At 49.7% G+C, this 18,465-nt stretch overlaps 2 protein-coding genes across 8 annotated transcripts in view; one reads left to right on the top strand and one right to left on the bottom strand.

Annotated features, from left to right (window-relative positions):
- The window catches only part of LOC139240173 (CDC42 small effector protein 1-B-like), an 89,203-nt gene extending 73,027 nt beyond the window's left edge, over positions 1–16,176 (bottom strand). Inside the window, exon 1 of one of the 3 annotated variants that reach the window (XM_070868586.1) lies at positions 16,074–16,176. The gene's annotated coding sequence lies outside the window, so the exon portion shown is untranslated. Of the gene's footprint in view, positions 1–1,062; positions 1,174–9,191; positions 10,202–16,073 lie in introns of those variants that run through there. The other 2 variants (XM_070868584.1, XM_070868585.1) reach the window with 2 other exon arrangements.
- Positions 16,177–16,521: 345 nt separating this feature from the next.
- Positions 16,522–18,465, top strand: part of gabpb2b (GA binding protein transcription factor subunit beta 2b) — a 63,312-nt gene continuing 61,368 nt past the window's right edge. For all 5 annotated transcript variants that reach the window (XM_070868581.1, XM_070868579.1, XM_070868580.1 and 2 more), the window contains exon 1: positions 16,522–16,872. The gene's annotated coding sequence lies outside the window, so the exon portion shown is untranslated. The remainder of the gene's footprint in view (positions 16,873–18,465) is intronic.

The following is an 18,465-nucleotide window of genomic DNA, read 5'->3' as shown; positions in this document are numbered from 1 at the left end:
AGAGGCAAATTCAGACGGGGGAGTGGCTCGCCGATGTGAAGCTTGGGCTGGAAAAGCTTGTAGATTGTAGGAGGGAGACAACGTTTGCCGACACGTCGGGTCGGGAGTAGGAAACGGTGCGTGCTGTCTTGGTTTCAAAAAGGGAGCCCAGATTTTCTGGGTCCTGCTACTCAAGAATGTTACACAGGATATATGGCACAGAATCAGACCATTCGGCCCAACCAGTCCCTGCCGGCGTTTATGCTCCACTCGAGCCTCCCCCCCCCCCGTGTCTTTCCTCATCTAACTCTATCAGCATAACCCTCTATTCCTTTCTCCCTCATATGTTTATCTAGCCTCCCCTTAAATGCATCGATACTATTCGCCTCAACCCCTCAACGAGTTCCACATTCTCACCGCTCTCTGGGTGAAGAAGTTTCTCCTGAATTCCCCGATTGGATTTATTGGTGACTATAAGAACATAAGAAATAGGAGCAGTAGGCCAAACGGCCCCTCGCGCCTGCTCCGCCATTTAATACGATCGTGGCTGATCCAATCATGGACTCAGGTCCACTTCCCCGCCCGCTCCCCATAACCCCTTATCGGTTAAGAAACTATCTATCTCCGCCTTAAATTTATTCAATGTCCCGGCTTCCACAGCTCTCTGAGACAGTGAATTACACAGATTTACAACCCTCAGAGAAGAAATTTCTCCTCATCTCAGTTTTAAATGGGCGGTCTCCTTATTCTAAAATTATGCCCCCTAGTTCTAGTCTCCCCCATCAGTGGAAACATCCTCTCTGCATCCACCTTGTCAAGCCCCCTCATAATCTTATAGGTTTCGATAAGATCACCTCTCTTATATTGATGGCCCCCTAGTTCTGGTCTCCCCCCACAAGTGGGAACATCTGCTCTACGTCTACCCTATCAAACCCTTTCATCATTTTTAAAGACCTCTATAAGGTCTTTAAAGGCTACTAGAGTATTAGACGGAGCTTTATGCAGCTCGGTAGACTAGTGCCCGCCCGTTAAGTTGACAACAGCTTCAATATAAAGGCAATCAAGAAGTCACTAGCGTCGTACCTAACGGTAGTTATCCAGCTTTAGGCGGTGGTCTGCACAGTGGTGGTATTCAGCTTGCCTGGAATTGCAAGCGTACGCGCGAAAATGATTCTTGCGTCCCCAGATAGCCAAAGAGCCGTCACGGGAACTCTACAACACGCGGGTCTGATGCGTTCCTTACACAGGGCATCACAGTTCCTGTGAAAGGGTCACGCCTGCAGCTAAACACTCCCACCACTAGACGGAGCTCCGTGTAGCTCGTTCAACTCCAGTCCGCCCCCCGCCCCCCCTCCCCCGTTAAGTTGACCACGGCAGCACAGTGGTACTGTTACTGGACCAGTAATCCAGACCCTAGACTAATGATCCGCAGACCCGAGTTCAAATCCCACCACGGCAGCTGGGGTGAATTTAAATTCAGTTAATTAAATGCACCAGGAACTTAAATAGCCAACGGTGACCATGTAAACTACCAGATTGTCATCAAACCCCAACAGGTTCACTAATGTCCCATTTAGGAAAGAAAATCTGCCACCCTTACCCAGTCTGGCCGATATGTGACTCCACAGACCCACAGCAATGTGGTTGACTCTTAACAGCCCCTCTGAAATAGCCCAGCGAGACACTCCAAACCCCTGCAAGACAGTCAGCGTTGTGTGAGAGCACCTTCACCACACAGACTGCAGCGGTTCAAGAAGGTGGTTCAGAATAGATAGGACCGACCTGTTTCCCTTAGTAGAGGAGTCAATAAGCACAGGGTGTAGATTTAAAGTAATTGGTAGGATTAGAGAGGAGGTGAGAAATTTCTTCACCCAGAGGGTGGTGGGGGTCTGGAGCTTGCTGCCTGAAAGGGTGGTAGAGGCAGCAACCTTCACCACATTTAAAAAAAAATACTTGGATGTGCACTCAAAACCCTACAGGGCTACGGACCGAGCTGGAAAGTGGGATTAGGCTGGGTGGCTCTTTGTCGGCCAGCGCGGATGATGGGCCAAACGGCCTCCTTCCATGCCCTAAATCTCAATAATTCTCTCCTGCTCTTCTCAAATTCACTGGGCTCAATTGTGACGGGCCTCGGTCCCACCCAAGTTGCTAAACATTATAAATAGACATTCTTTACAGCGCGATCCGTACCTTGCCTCAGGCCCAAGCGATCGGATCTGCAAGCAAGGCGCCACGCACAAGGTGCAAAAATGCCAGTATTTCAGCTGAATTAGGGCAGATTATTTCAGCACACCGCAATCTTTCCCTCCAGAAGAAACAGGAGTTAACGTTGCAGATCGATGATCTTTCGTCAGGACTGGAAGAGAATGAACGGGTTCTAAGCAAGTGCAGGAGACAGGGAAATGGCGGAGGGGGGGAAAGAACTAAAGGGAAGGTCCGTGATTGGGGGGGGAGGTGGGAGTGATGTGTTCTGTGATGGACGCACGACCAAATGCCAAGCGACACGAGGTAGTGCCGATTATCACGGGCTGCTTCCCTCTCTTGGAATGTTGGCCTTATTGCAAGGGGGAAGGAGTATAAAAGAGAAGTCCTGCTACAACTGTACAGGGTATTGGTGAGACCACACCTGGAGTACTGCGTACAGTTTTGGTCTCATTATTTAAGGAAGGATATACCCTGTACTTGCATTGGAGGCAGGTCAGAGAAGGTTCACCAGGTTGATTCCTGAGAGGAAGGGGTTGACTTATGAGGAAAGGTTGAGCAAGTTGGGCATATACACATTGGAATTCAGAAGAATAAGAGTTTATCTTATTGAAACATACAAGATTCTGAGGGGGCTCGACAAGGTGGATGCAGAGAGGATGTTTCCCCTCGTGAGGGAATCTAGAACTAGGGAGCATATTCAGAATAAGGGGCTGCCCATTTAAGACGGAGATGAGGAGGAATTTCTTAGAGGGTGGTGAATCTGTGGAAGTCGCTGCCCCAGAGAGCTGTGGAGGCTGGGTCATTGAATGTATTTAAGGTGGAGATAGACAGATTTTTGAACAATAAGGGAGTCGAGGGTTATGGGGAGCAGGCGGGGAAGTGGAGCTGAGTCCATGATCAGATCAGCCATGATCGTATTGAATGGCGGAGCAGGCTCGAGGGGCCATATGGCCGACTCCTGCTCCTATTTCTTATGTTCTTATGTTAACCACGTCAAGGCAGGTTCCTTCCTCGCCTTGCGTCACCCCGACAGCCCGCACAATGTGGCCTTCAAAGCATACGGCAGCAGTAATTGTTCCCCGTCTCTTGAATGAACTTCTGCTGAAATGTACCGTCGACATGCTCTGTGGAGCCACCGACCTCGGTATAACGTTGTTAATGTCCCTCTGGAGTTCCTGCAGACGATGCTTTGTCTGAACAGCACAGAACCGACCAATAAACTGGGCTCATTTAACATAAAAAGGAAACTGTGTCGCGTAAGTTACTTTTGCTATTTTACGGGCAACTCTGGAGAAATGTGAAGTTATCCACTTTGGTAGGAAAAATAGAAAAGCAAAAGTATTTTTTAAATGCTGGGAGATTGGGAAATGTCAGTGTTCAGAGGGACCTGGGTGTCCTTGTACATGAAGCACAAAGTTAGCATGCAGGTACAGCAAGCAATTAGGAAAGCAAATGGTATGTTGGCCTTTATTACAAGAGGATTCAAGTATATGAGTAAAGACGTCTTACTGCAATTATATCTTAGGCAGTCCCTTGGAATCGAGGAAGACTTGCTTCCACTCTAAAAGTGAGTTCTTAAGTGACTGAACAGTCCAATATGGAAATTACAGTCTCTGTCACAGGTGGGACACACAGTCGCTGAGGGTAAGGATGGGTGGGACTGGTTTGCCGCACGCTCTTTCCGCTGCCCGCGTTTGTTTTCTGCATGCTCTCGGCGATGAGACTCGAGGTGCTCAGCGCCCTCCCGGATTCATTCCTCCACTTCGGGCGGTCTTTGGCCAGGGACTCCCAGGTGTCAGTGGGGATGTTGCACTTTATCAGAGAGGCTTTGAGGGTGTCCTTGTAACGTTTCCTCTACCCACCTTTGGCTCGCTTGCCGTGTCGGAGTTCCGAGTAGAGCACTTGCTTTGGGAGTCTTGTGTCAGGCATGCGAACAATGTGGCCCGCCCAATGGAGCTGGTCGAGTGTGGTCAGTGCTTCGATGCTGGGAATGTTGGCCCGATCGAGGACACTAACATTGGTGCGTCCGTCCTCCCAGGGGATTTGCAGGATCTTACGGAGGTATCGGTGGTATTTCTCCAGCGATTTGAGGGTCCTGGTTAGACAGCACCTGGAGTATTGTACACAGTTTTGGTCTCCTTACCTAAGGAAGGATATACTTGCTATAGAGGGAGTGCAATGAAGGTTCACCAGACTGATTCCTGGGATGGGGGGATTATCCTATGAGGAGAGATTGAGTAGACTCAGCCTATATTCTCTAGAATGTGACGTGATCTCATTGAAACAGTCAGTATTCTTATAGGGCCTGACCGGGTAGATGCAGGGAGGATGTTTCCCCCAGGGCTGAGGAGCCTAGAACCAGGGGGTCACAGTCTCAGGATAAGGGGTCGGCCATTTAGGACTGAGATGAGGAGAAACTTCTTCACCCAGAGGGTGGTGAATCTTTGGAATTCTCTACCCCAGAGGGCTGTGGAGGCTCAGTCGGTGAGTATATTCAAGGCAGAGATCATTAGATTTTTTAATTTAATACGATCATGGCTGATCCGATCATGGACTCGGGTCCACTTCCCTGCCTGCTCTCCATAACCCCTTAACTCCTTATCAGTTAAACTGTCTATCTCCGTCTTAAATTTATTCAATGTCCCAGCTTCCACAGCTCTCTGAGGTAGCAAATTCCACAGATTTACAACCCTCTTAGAGAAGAAATATCTCCTCATCTCAGTTTTAAATGGGCGGCCCCTTATTCTAAGATTATGCCCCCTAGTTCTAGTCTCCCCCATCAGTGGAAACATCCTCTCTGCAAGCCCCCTCATAATCTTATACGTTTCAATAAGATCACCTCTCATTCTTCTGAATTCCAATGAGTAGAGGCCCAACCTACTCAACGTTTCCTCATAAGTCAACCCCATCATCCCCGGAATCAACCGAGTGAACCTTCTCTGAACTGCCTCCGAGGCAATTATATCCTTTCGTAAATATGGAAACCAAAACTGTAAACAAAAATTCAGCTCCTCGAGCCCATCCCGCCATTCAAACAGATGGTGGCTGCTCCGTATCTCAACTCCCAGCAACCCGCCTCGGTTCCCTGACCCTTCATACCTTTACCCCACAAAAATCTATTCATCTTAGTTTTGAAATTTTCAATTGACCAACAGCTTTTTTGGGAGAGGAGAGGGTTCCAGATTCCCGCTCCACTGTGTGTGAAGAATTGCTTCCCAACATCATCCCCTGAACGGCCCGGCTCTGATTTTTAAGGTTATTTATCGCATTCCTGACTCTCGATAGGCTCTGGCTCCACAGGCAGCGGCCATCTTGTGACAGCTCACCCAAGCAGCCCTTCGTTACTTGTTCGGGCAGACAATGAGCGTCTGCCACTCATTCAATTCAACGGCGATCACTTGGAGCGTTCTCTCCAGCAGAGCTTGTTGGACAGTGATCGGAAGTGGGAACTGTTATGTATGCATGTTAATGATGTACTGTAACACTAGACCTGAATGTACCTTCACCCTGTATGTACCATACCTGTACAGCAGAGGGTGCTGCTGCTGGAGACCTAAGGTAACCCAGTATAAAAGGGAGCTCACCTCTTGGTGTCCTCACTCGAAGAGCTGCAATAAAGGACTACAGTCTGTACAGTTCAAGTGCCATACCCTGGCTCATGGAGTCATTAAGAGAGTACTGGCATAAACAATAGGAACCTCAGCTCATTTTTACCTCCCAATGCTCTTGGGGGAGGGGGGCAAAGCTTGAGGTCAATTGGACAATCTCCACCCTGGCTGATAACACAGACACCGTTTGAATCTGGACTATTCAATAACAACAACATCATCATCATAGGCAGTCCCTCAAGTCGAGGATGACTTGCTTCCATGTCAAAAAGTTCACAGGGTTTCAATGAAGGTCCCAAATTAAAACTTGAAGGGTGGAAGATGTCTGTGCGTGGATTTTTTTTAACGTGTCACATGGGCGTGACAGAGCTAGGTCTTGGTCCAGTGGCGAGGGTTAACCAAGACGACTGGAGACCAGCTCTGCTGCACAGATCTAGTGCGCACACATACCGCAGTGTGGGCTGGCCTGTGCTGCCCCTGGGCCCCTGGGCCCCTGGCCCCGAACTCGCGCCTCCCCTGGGCACCGAGTTAATACAATCACTATCACTAGTGAAGTAGTACTCGGTAAAATAATGGGACTAAACGCGGACAAGTCCCCCTGGACCTGATGCCTTACAACTCTTTTTGGTGGTAAACAAATTAACCAATTAAATCAAGTGCCCCCCTGATTAAAGGGGGAGGACACTCCAAACATTTTTCAAGCTCTACAACCCTTTTGGGGGGGAACAAAATAAACATTAGATCAAGTGCCCCCCAATCTGGGGGACACTCCAAACACTTTTCAACTGCCCTTTTTTTGTTTTTGTTTTTTACTTTTTTTTGGTGATTTTTTGGGGCAATAAAATCATAAATTTTACAAGTGCCCCCTATAAAAGGGGAGGGGGAACACTAAAAACCCCGGCAATTAAAACAAATTAAACTTTAAAACATAAAATCAAATTAAAATTTGGTTGCCGGGCGTGATGATGCACTCCAGTCCCTCCGGCGCCCACCTCTCGCGGAAGGCCGCGAGCGTACCGGTGGACACCGCGTGCTCCATCTCTAAGGACACCCTGGCCCGGATGTAGGCGCGGAAGAGAGGCAGGCAGTCGGGCTGAACGACCCCCTCGACTGCTCGCTGCCTGGACCGGCTGATGGCACCCTTGGCCGTGCCCAGGAGCAGTCCTACGAGGAGGCCCTCGAACCTACCCGCTCCCCTCCGCACAGGGTGCCCAAAGATCAGGAGTGTGGGACTGAAGTGCAACCAGAATTTCAGGAGCAGCCCCTTTAAATATTGGAACAGGGACTGCAACCTCGCACATTCAGTAAAAACATGGAACAGACCGCAGAAATTGCAGGCGGCCTGGGAGCCCGTGAACCGGCTTAAAAATTTATTGCACGGGACTGCTCCGTGCACCACCCTCCAGGCCAAGTCCCTGATAAATAATGGGAGGACCTGATGCCTTACATCTTAGGGTCTTAAGAGAAGTGGCTTTCCCACCCATCTGTGTATCATCAGCAAACTTGGCTACGTTACACTCGGTCCATTCATCCAAATCATTATTATAGATTGTAAATAGTTGAGGACCCAGCACCGATCCCTGCGGCACCCCACTAGTCACTGTTTGCCAATCGGAAAATGACCCATTTATCCCAACTCTCTGTTTTCAGTTAGTTAGCCAATCCTCTATCCATGCTAATATATTACCTTCAACCCCGTGAGCATTTATCGTGCAATAACCTCTTAGGTGGTACCTTATCGAATGCTTTCTGGAAATCCAAATACACCACATCCACTGGTCCCCCCTTATCCACCCTGTTTGTTACATCCTCAAAGAACCCCCAGCAAATTGGTCAAACATGATTTCCTTTTCATAAAACCATGCTGACTCTGCTTGATTGAATTATGCTTTTCCAAATGTCCCTCTACTGCTTCCTTAATAATGGACTCCAACATTTTCCCAACCACAGATGTTAGGCTAACTGGTCTATAGTTTCCTGCTTTTTGTCTGCCTCCTTTTTTTAAATAGGGACGTTACATTTGCAGTTTTCCAATCTGCTGGGTCCGCCCCAGAATCCAGGAAAATGTGGTATTCAATATCATCATCATAGGCAGTCCGAGTCGAAGATGACTTGCTTCCATGTCAAAAAGTTCACAGGTGTTTCAATGAAGGACCTAAAATTCCAGGTCCCGAATTAAATCTTGAAGGGTGGAAGATGCCTGTGCGTGGATTTTTTTAACGTGGGGTGGCCGTTGCACACCAGCCACCACACGGGCTTGACAGAGCTAGGTCTTGGTCCAGTGGCAAGAGTTAACCAAGACGACTGGAGACCAGCTCTACTGCACGGACCTAGTGCGTCCACATATCGCACAGTGTGGGCTGGGCCCGTGCTGCCCCTGGCCCCGAACTCACGTCTCGTGGGCCCTGATCACATCCCTCTACAATCTCTCGCCACTCCTTTGCCCTCGCTGCTCCTGCTGTACCTGCCCACGTCCAATCACCGACTGTTAATAATAATAACTTGCATTTATACAGCGCCTTTAGCGTAGTATTCACAGGAGTATTACGGGATTTAAAAAATTGACACCGAGCCGCGTAAGGAGAAATTACCGCAGGTGACCAAAAGCTCGGTCAAAGAGATCGGTTTTAAGGAGCGTCGCAAAGGAGGAAAGAGAGGCGGAGAGGTTTAGGGAGGGAGTTCCAGAGCTTGGGGCCCAGGCAGCTGAAGGCACGGCCACCGATGGTGGAGCGATTATAATCAGGGATGCTCAAGAGGGAAGTATTAGAGGAGCGCAGAGATCTCGGGGTGGGGGTGGGGGTGGGGGGCGGTTGTGGGGCTGGAGGAGATTACAGAGAGAAGGAGAGGCGAAGGCCATGGAAGGATTTGAAAACACGGATGACAATTTTGAAATTGAGGCGTTGCTTAATCGTGAACCAGTGTAGGTCGGCGAGCACAGGGGGCGATGGGTGAGTGGGACTCGGTTCGAGTTAGGACACGGGGCAGCGAGCACAGGGGGTGATGGGTGAGCGGGACTGGGTGCGAGTTAGGACACGGGGGCAGCGAGCACAGGGGGTGATGGGTGAGCGGGACTCGGTGCGAGTTAGGACACGGGGGCAGTGAGCACAGGGGGTGATGGGTGAGCGGGACTCGGTGTGAGTTAGGACACAGGGGCAGCCGAGTTTTGGATCACCTCTAGTTTACGTAGGATGGAATGTGGGAGGCCAGCCAGGAGTGCGTTGGAATAGTCAAGTTTGGTTACCCGCCAACGGTAAAAAATACCGCCGGCCCTTTTGTTTCACCGTTTTTATGACGTCAATCGATGTGCAACGCCCAAAATTTACCCCCAGCGGTAATTTCGGCGATACTGCCAATTTTACCGCCGACCTAAAAAAACGCCCGTGAAAACTGAAGTCTTACCTGCTCGGACCAACGACGTACCCAGCAGTAACTACGCCATTTTGAAAAACGGAGCAGATGTTCAGTGCATAAAAGGATTTTGAGAGAAGGCTCCGTTCTACACAGTGAGCTTTATGTGAGTTCATAGTTCGTTTAAAGGTTACTTGAGCACACTGGAGGACATTTAAAAGAATGGGGCCTATAATATCTATCAATAATGCTGGCTACTTCTTCTACGCAGAATAGATCTGGAAGGAGGTTTATTCAAGAGCATTATGAGCGTAATCAAAGAGCTCGCAGACTTCTTATTCTTGAGCATCCCTGATTATAATCGCTCCACCATCGGTGGCCGTGCCTTCAGCTGCCTGGGCCCCAAGCTCTGGCACTCCCTCCCTAAACCTCTCCTCCTCTCTCTCCTCCTTTAAGACACTCCTTAAAACCTATCTCTTTAAACAAGCTTTTGGTCCTCTGTCTTAATTTCTTCTTCTGTGATTCAGTGTCAAATTTATCTCTTTGTCTTGTAACACTGTCGTGAAGCGCCTTACTACGTTAAAGGTGCTATATAAATAAGTTATTATTACTTCTGAGAAGGCTTAACCCACAACGAGCTTTCAGGGAACAGCGCTCTGTCTGACGGACAGTGCATTAGAACGTTGCATTTTCAAAACGAGCTAGTCACAGAGATATGTCAGCTCATAAAGGCAGACCTACAGCCTACCAGCACCAACAGGACTGCACTGCCCGTCGACGTGAAGGTGACTGCGGCACTTGCCTTCTATGCCTCTGGCTCCTTTCAGGTATCAGCGAGGGACATATGCTGCATCTCGCAGCACGCTACACATTGCTGCATTCACCGGGTGACTACTGCACTGTACAACAAACGCACTGCATTGCAAACGAGCCAAAGGTGGGCAGAGGAAACATTACAGGGACACCCTCAAAGCCTCCCTGATAAAGTGCGGCATCCCCACCAGCACCTGGGAGTCCCTGGCCAAAGACCGCCCTAAGTGGAGGAAGAGCATCCGGGAGGGCGCTAAGCACCTCAAGTCTTGTCGCCGAGAGCGTGCAGAAACCAAGCGCAGGCAGCGGAAGGAGCGTGCGGCAAACCAGTCCCACCCTCCCCTTTCCCTCAACCACTGTCTGTCCCACCTGTGACAGGGACTGTGGCTCTCGTATTGGACTGTTCAGCCACCTATACTCATTTTTAGAGTGGAAGCAAGTCTTCCTCTATTCCGAGGGACTGCCGATGATGATGATGTAACACACTGTGTGCATTTAGTACAGTCCTCTGTTTAACGGCCCATTAAGCTGCGCAGGGATAGGTTCATGAGGAAGACATCAAAGTGCAGATCTCAGAGAGCCACCTTAATGATGTGTAAACATAGAAATTAAGTGCAGGAGCAGGCCATTCGGCCCTTCGAGCCTGCACCTCCATTCAATAAGATCATGACTGATCATTCAACTTCAGTACACCTTTCCTGCTTTCTCGCCATACCCCTTGATCCCTTTGGCCATAAGGGCCATATCTAACTCCCTTGAATATAATGAACTAGCCTCAACAACTTTCTGTGGTAGAGAATTCCACAGGTTCACAATTCTCTGAGTGAAGAAGTTTCTCCTCATCTCGGTCCTAAATGGCTTACCCCTTATCCTTAGACTGTGGCCTCTGGTTCTGGACTTTCCCCAACATCGGGAACATTCTTCCTGCATCTAACCTGTCCAATCCCGTCAGAATGTTATATGTTTCTATGAGATCCCCTCTCATTCTTCTAAACTCCAGTGGATACAAGCCCAGTTGATCCAGTCTTTCTTCATATCTCAGTCCTGCCATCCCGAGAATCAATCTGGTGAACCTTCGCTGCACTCCCTCAATAGCAAGAACGTCCCTCCTCAGATTAGGGGACCAAAACTGAACACAATATTCCAGGTGTGGCCTCACCAAGGCCCTGTACAACTGCAGTAAGACCTCCCTGCTCCTATACTCAAATCCTCTCGCTATGAAGGCCAACATACCATTTGCTTTCTTTACCGCCTGCATGCCAACCTTCAATGACTGATGTACCATGACACTCGGGTCTCGTTGCACCTCCCCTTTTCCTAATCTGTCGCGATTCAGATAATATTGTGTCTTCCTGTTTTTGCCACCAAAGTGGATAACCTCACATTTATCCACCTTACACTGCATCTGCCATGCATTTGCCCACTCACCTAACCTGGCCAAGTCACCCTGCAGACTCTTAGCGTCCCCCTCACAGCTCACACTGCCACCCAGCTTAGTGTCATCTGCAAACTTGGAGATATTACACTCAATTCCTTCGTCTAAATCATTGATGTATATTGTAAATAGCTGGGATCCCAGCACTGAGCCCTGCGGCACCCCACTAGTCACTGCCTGCCATTCTGAAAAGGACCTGTTTATCCCGACTCTCTGCTTCCTGTCTGCCAACCAGTTCTCTATCCACGTCAGTACATTACCCCCAATACCATGTGCTTTAAATTTGCACACCAATCTCTTGTGTGGGACCTTGTCAAAAGCCTTTTGAAAGTCCAAATACATCAAATACACATCTCCCTTGTCCACTCTGCTAGTTACATCCTCAAAAAATTCCAGAAGATTTGTCAAGTATGATTTCCCTTTCATAAATCCATGCTGACTTGGACCGATCCTGTCACTGCTTTCCAAATGCGCTGCTATTACATCTTTAATAATTGATTCCACCAATATAGCTGTAGCAAGACTTCCCTGCTTTTATACTCCCATCCCCTTTGCAATAAAGGCCAAGATTCCATTGGCCTTCCTGATCACTTGCTGTACCTGCATACTATCCTTTTGTGTTTCATGCACAAGTACCCCCAGGTCCCGCTGTACTGCAGCACTTTGCAATCTTTCTCCATTTAAATAATAACTTGCTCTTTGATTTTTTTTTCTGCCAAAGCGCTTGACCTCACATAAGAACATAAGAATTAGGAACAGGAGTAGGCCATCTAGCCCCTCGAGCCTGCTCCGCCATTCAATAAGATCATGGCTGATCTGGTCGTGGACTCAGCTCCACTTACCCGCCCTCTCCCCGTAACCCTTAATTCCCTTATTGGTTAAAAATCTATCTATCTTTGACTTGAAAACATTCAATGAGCTAGCCTCAACTGCTTCCTTGGGCAGAGAATTCCACAGATTCACAACCCTCTGGGAGAAGAAATTCCTTCTCAACTCGGTTTCAAATTGGCTCCCCCGTATTTTGAGGCTGTGCCCTCCAGTCCCCCCCACCAATGGAAACAACCTCCCTGCCTCCATCCTGTCTATCCCTTTCATGATTCTAAATGTTTCCATAAGATCACCCCTCATCCCTCCGAACTCCAAGGAGCAAAGACCCAATCCACTCAATCTATCATCACAAGGCAACCCCCCCCATTCCCGGAACCGTCTCTGCACCCCCTCCAAAGCCAGCATATCCCTCCCTAAGCAAGGTGACCAAAACTGCACGCAGTACTCCAGGTGCGGCCTTACCAATACCCTGTACAGTTGCAGCAAGATCTCCCCGCTCCCGCACTCCATCCCTCCCGCAATGAAGGCCAACACCCCACCCGCCCTCCCGACTACCCGCTGCACCTGCAAACTAACCTTTTGGGATTCATGCACAAGGACCCGCCAGGTCCCCCTGCTCCACAGCATGTTGTAATCTCTTCCCATTCAAACAACATTCCCCTTCACTGCCTTTTTTCCCAAGGTGGACGACCCCACACTTTCCGACACCGCATTCCATCCGCCAAACCCCAGCCCACTCGCTCAACCTATCTAAATCTCTTTGCAGCCTCTCTGAGTCCTCCACACAACCCGCCCTCCCACCAATCTTAGTGTCATCTGCAAATTTTGCCGCACCACACTCTGTCCCCTCCTCCAGGTCATCCACGTATATCGCAAACAGTTGTGGTCCCAGCACCGATCCCCGATCTTCAACCGGAAAAGGACCCATCCATCCCGACTCTCTGCTTTCTGTCCGCCAGCCAATTCTCCATCCATGCCAATACACCTCCCCCGACTCCGCGCACCTCCATCTCCCGTAGCAACCCCCTGTGTGGCACCCTATCGAATGCCCCCCGGAAATCCAAATACACCACATCCATCGGCACACCTCCATCCACCATGCTCGTCACATCCTCAAAGAACTCCAGCAAGTCAGCCAAACATGACTTCCCCTTCATGAATCCATGCTGCGTCTGCTTGACTGCACCACTCCCATTCAGATGTCCCGCTATTTCTTCCCTAACGATAGTCTCAAGCATTTTCCTCACTACAGATGTTAAACTAACCCCCTCTTTTAAACAGAGGCGCCACATTAGCTGCCCTCCAATCCGCTGGTACCTCCCGAGTCCAGAGAACCCTGGCAGACCACAACGAATGCATCCGCCATAACTTCCGCCATCTCTTTTAATACCCTGGGATGCATTTCATCAGGACCAGGGGACTTGTCTACCTTCAGTCCCATTAGCCTGTCCAGCACTACCTCCCTAGTGATAGTGTTTGTCTCAAGGTCCTCCCTTCCCACATTCCTGTGGCCTGCAAATTTTGGCACGGTTTTTGTGTCTTCCACTGTGAAGACGGAAGCAAAATAATTGTTTAAGGTCTCAGCCATTTCCACATTTCCCATTATTAAATCCCCCTTTTCATCTTCTAAGGGACCAACATTTACTTTAGTCACTCTTTTCCGTTTTATATATCTGTAAAAGCTTTTACTATCTGTTTTTATGTTTTGCGCAAGTTTACCTTCGTAATCTATCTTCCCTTTCTTTATTGCTTTTTTAGTCATTCTTTATTGTTGCTTAAAATTTTCCAAATCCTCTAGTTTCCCACTAACCTTGGCCACCTTATACACATTGGTCTTTGATTTGATACTTTCCTTTATTTCCTTGGTTATCCACGGCTGGTTATCCCTTCTCTTGCCGCCCTTCTTTTTCGCTGGAATATATTTTTGTTGCGCACTATGAAAGAGCTCCTTAAAAGTCCTCCACTGTTCCTCAATTGTGCCACCGTTTAGTCCTTGTTTCCAGTCTACTTTAGCCAACTCTGCCCTCATCCCACTGTAGTCCCCTTTGTTTAAGCATAGTACGCTCGTTTCTGACACAACTTCCTCATCCTCAATCTGTATTACAAATTCAACCATATTGTGATCACTCATTCCGAGAGGATCTTTTACGAGGAGATCGTTTATTTTTCCTGTCTCATTACACAGGACCAGATCTAAGATGGCTTGCTCCCTTGTAGGTTCTGTTACATACTGTTCTAAGAAACAATCCCGTATGCATTCTATGAATTCCTCCTCCAGGCTACCCCGTGCGATTTGATTTGACCAATCGATATGTAGGTTAAAATCCCCCATGACTACTGCCGTTCCTTTTTCACATGCCTCCATTATTCCCTTGATTATTGCCCGCCCCACCGTGAAGTTATTATTTGGGGGCCTATAAACTATGCCGACCAGTGACTTTTTCCCCTTACTATCTCTAATCTTCACCCACAATGATTCAACATTTTGTTCATTGGAGCCAATATCATCCCTCACAACTGCCCTGATATCATCTTTTATTAACAGAGCTACCCCACCTCCTTTCCCTTCTTGTCTATCTTTCTGAATCGTCAGATACCCCTGTATGTTTAATTCCCAGTCTTGGCCACCTTGCAACCATGTTTCTGTAATGGCCACCAAATCATACCCATTTGTAATGATTTGTGCCGTCAACTCATTTACTTTATTTCGAATGCTGCGTGCATTTAGGTAGAGTGTTTTCATCATAGTTTTTAAACCATGATTTTTAGTTTTGACTCCTCCTGCAGCCCTTTTATATTCAGTGGCCATTTTTGTTTCTTGCCTTTGGTTTCTCTGCCCTCCACTTTTACTCATCTCTTTTCTGTCTTTTGTTTTTGTCTCCTTTTTGTTTCCCTCTGTCTCCCTGTATTGGTTCCCATCCCCCTGCCATATTAGTTTAACTCCTCACCAACAGCACTAGCAAACACTCCCCCTAGGACATTGGTTCCGGTCCTGCCCAAGTGCAGACCGTCCGGTTTGTACTGGTCCCACCTCCCCCAGAACCGGTCCCAATGCCCCACGAATTTGAATCCCTCCCTGCTGCACCACTGCTCAAGCCATGTATTCATCTGCGCTATCCTGCGATTCCTACTCTGACTAGCACGTGGCACTGGTAGCAATCCCGAGATTACTACTTTTGAGGTCCTACTTTTTAATTTAGCTCCTAAAATTCGTCTCGTAGGACCTCATCCCTTTTTTTTTAAACCTATGTCGTTAGTACCAATGTGCACCACGACAACTCACACTTTCCAACATTATACTCCCGTCTGCCCAATTTTTGCCCGCTCACTTAGCCTGCCCCTATGGTCTCCAGTCGTCTTGGCCAACCCTTGCCACTGGGACCAAGACCTCGCTCGGTCGAGCCCCGTGTGCAACGTTAAAAAGAAATCCACCCGCAGGCATCTTCCACCCCTTCAGGATAGAGTTCGGGACCCGGAATATCAGGCCCTTCATTGAAACCCCTGTCAACTTTTTGACGTTGGAAGCAAGTCAGCCTCGATTCGAGGGACTGCCTGCGACGATATGATGTTTACGTCCTTTTGCAGAGTTTGTGTGTCCTCCTCACACATGGCCTTTCCTTCCATCGACGACGAAGAAGCCTTTTTGGTTTTTTTTAAAGCCGCTTTCTCAACCTTTTTGACGACTTATGCACACATCCCCCCCTTGTTCTTCTAGGTCTCCCTATTCCTACATTTTTTAAGGATGACAACCCATCATTTTAAATGTCCTCTCATGTTTTGCACCAAAATGCATCGCCTCAGACTTTTTTTTTTGGGAGGAGGGGGGGGAAAAAAACTAAAATAATCACTGCTCAAGCTACCTTGGCAAGATATTAAAGCCATGACACACAGAAAGGGGAGATTTTTTTTTTTGCTCTCTGGTGGATCCTTAAGAGAGAAAGGGAAGAAAGACCTGGCATCAAGTGCGCGCCAAAAAAAAGCAGCGGTGCGGAACTACATTTTTTGCTAAGCTCCTCCCCTTTTTCCTGCCGGCTCACCGCGTGGCGCTTGCGCGGCGGCCAAAGAGCGCGGAGAGAAGCGGCGTGATTTTCGAAGGAAAACGGCGCGGAGAGAGAGGGAGGCGGAGGGGGGGGGTAAAAGCAGCCTGGCGGATTTTTCGGGGCGGGTTCCGGGGGGGGGGGTGGGGGTGGGAAAAGGGCGCAAGTGGTTTTGGCGCCATCGGCGTGTGCGCGCCGCTTCACCTTCCCTTGGACACGGCGCGCGGGGGTGAAGCGAAGCTGGCGCCGCGGTATCCCTCCGCCTTGTGCCGCCCTGCCGTCCGCCGCCGCCGCCATTTTGGACGTCCCACTTTTTTTTTTAATTTTCCAACCCCCCTCCTCCAAAAATTAAATTTTTTTATTTGCGACCCGCCTTTTTTCTGTTAAGTGAAAGTTTATCGGAGGAAGCAAAGGGGAGAGAGAAAAAAACCAAAAAGCGCCAAACACGACTGGGAAGGAGGGGAGGGGAGGGGAATAATTTGTGACGGGAAACCCGACATTTTGGCCCTCGCCCGGACCAAGCTACGCCGTCGAAAAAAAGACGACAGAGAGAGAGAGAAAGAGAAAGAGAAAGAAACGGAGGAAAAAAAAAAGCCTCCCCCCTCCCCTCCCCGGACCTGAGGTAAATAAATACACAGCGCGCGGGGAAAAAAAAAACCGCATGAAGATTTCGCGCTTCGTGTGAGTGCGTGTGTTTTGTTTTTAATTCCAGGTTTCTCCACCGGATGTGGAAGTCGACTTTAAGGCAATGAGAGAGAGAGAAAAAAATTTTTCATCGACTTCCCCCGGAAAAAGGGCAACCCGGGGAAAGGAGAGCGAAAAAAACCGGCGGTTTCCTGTCCTCCTTCCCCCCCTTTCGGCCGGCCATTGCTGCCTGTGGCGGGGTGTGAGGAGGGGGAGAGAGAGAGAGAGAGAGAGGGGGGCAAGAGGACTGTCTGATCGCCATCCTCCGGCTCCGCGCCTTTTAAACATGGAGGGTCGGGCTGTTCGGGACATCCTCCCCCACCGTCGCTCTCCCATCCTTTCCCTCGCCCGCCGCTCCCTCATCTTGCCCCCTTCTCTCTCTCTCCAGTCTTTTCCCCCTTCTCTCTCTCTCTCTCTCTCCAATCTTTCCCCCTTCTCTCTCTCTCCAATCTTTCCCCCTTCTCTCTCTCTCCAATCTTTCCCCTTCTCTCTCTCTCCAATCTTTCCCCCTTCTCTCTCTCCAGTCCTTTCCCCCTTCTCTCTCTCCAATCCTTCTCTCTCTCCAATCTTTCCCCCTTCTCTCTCCACTCTTTTTCCCCCTTCTCTCTCTCCAGTCTTTTCCCCCTTCTCTCTCTCCAGTCCTTTCCCCCTTCTCTCTCTCTCTCCAATCTTTCCCCCTTCTCTCTCTCCAGTCCTTTCCCCCTTCTCTCTCTCCAGTCCTTTCCCCTTCTCTCTCTCCAATCTTTTCCCCCTTCTCATCTTTTTCCCCTTCTTTCTCTCCAATCTTTCCCCCTTCTCTCATCTTTTTCCCCTTCTTTCTCTCCAATCTTCCCCCTTCTCTCATCTTTTTCCCCTACTCTCTCATCTTTTTCCCCTACTCTCATCTTTTCCCCCCCCTCTCTCATCTTTCCCCCCCCCTCTCATCTTCCCCCCCCCTCATCTTCCCCCCCCTCATCTCCCCCCCCCCCTCATCTCCCCCCCCCCTCATCTCCCCCCCCTCATCTTCCCCCCCCCTCATCTTCCCCCCCCCTCATCTTCCCCCCCCCCTCATCTTCCCCCCCCCCCTCATCTTCCCCCCCCCCCTCATCTTCCCCCCCCCCTCATCTTCCCCCCCCCCTCATCTTCCCCCCCCCCTCATCTTCCCCCCCCCCTCATCTTCCCCCCCCCCCTCATCTTCCCCCCCCCCTCATCTTCCCCCCCCCTCATCTTCCCCCCCCCCTCATCTTCCCCCCCCCTCTCATCTTCCCCCCCCCCTCTCATCTTCCCCCCCCCTCTCATCTTTCCCCCCCCTCTCTCATTTCCCCCCCCCTCTCTCATTTCCCCCCCCCTCTCATCTTTCCCCCCCCCTCTCATCTTTCCCCCCCCCTCTCATCTTTCCCCCCCCCCTCTCATCTTTCCCCCCCCCTCTCATCTTCCCCCCCCCTCTCATCTTCCCCCCCCCCTCTCATCTTCCCCCCCCCTCTCATCTTCCCCCCCCCTCTCATCTTCCCCCCCCTCTCATCTTTCCCCCCCCTCTCATCTTCCCCCCCCC

This window comes from Pristiophorus japonicus, chromosome 30, assembly GCF_044704955.1.
Source record: "Pristiophorus japonicus isolate sPriJap1 chromosome 30, sPriJap1.hap1, whole genome shotgun sequence".
In the NCBI taxonomy this organism is placed as follows: Eukaryota; Metazoa; Chordata; class Chondrichthyes; family Pristiophoridae; genus Pristiophorus; species Pristiophorus japonicus.
This window is presented reverse-complemented; position numbering and strand designations above follow the sequence as displayed.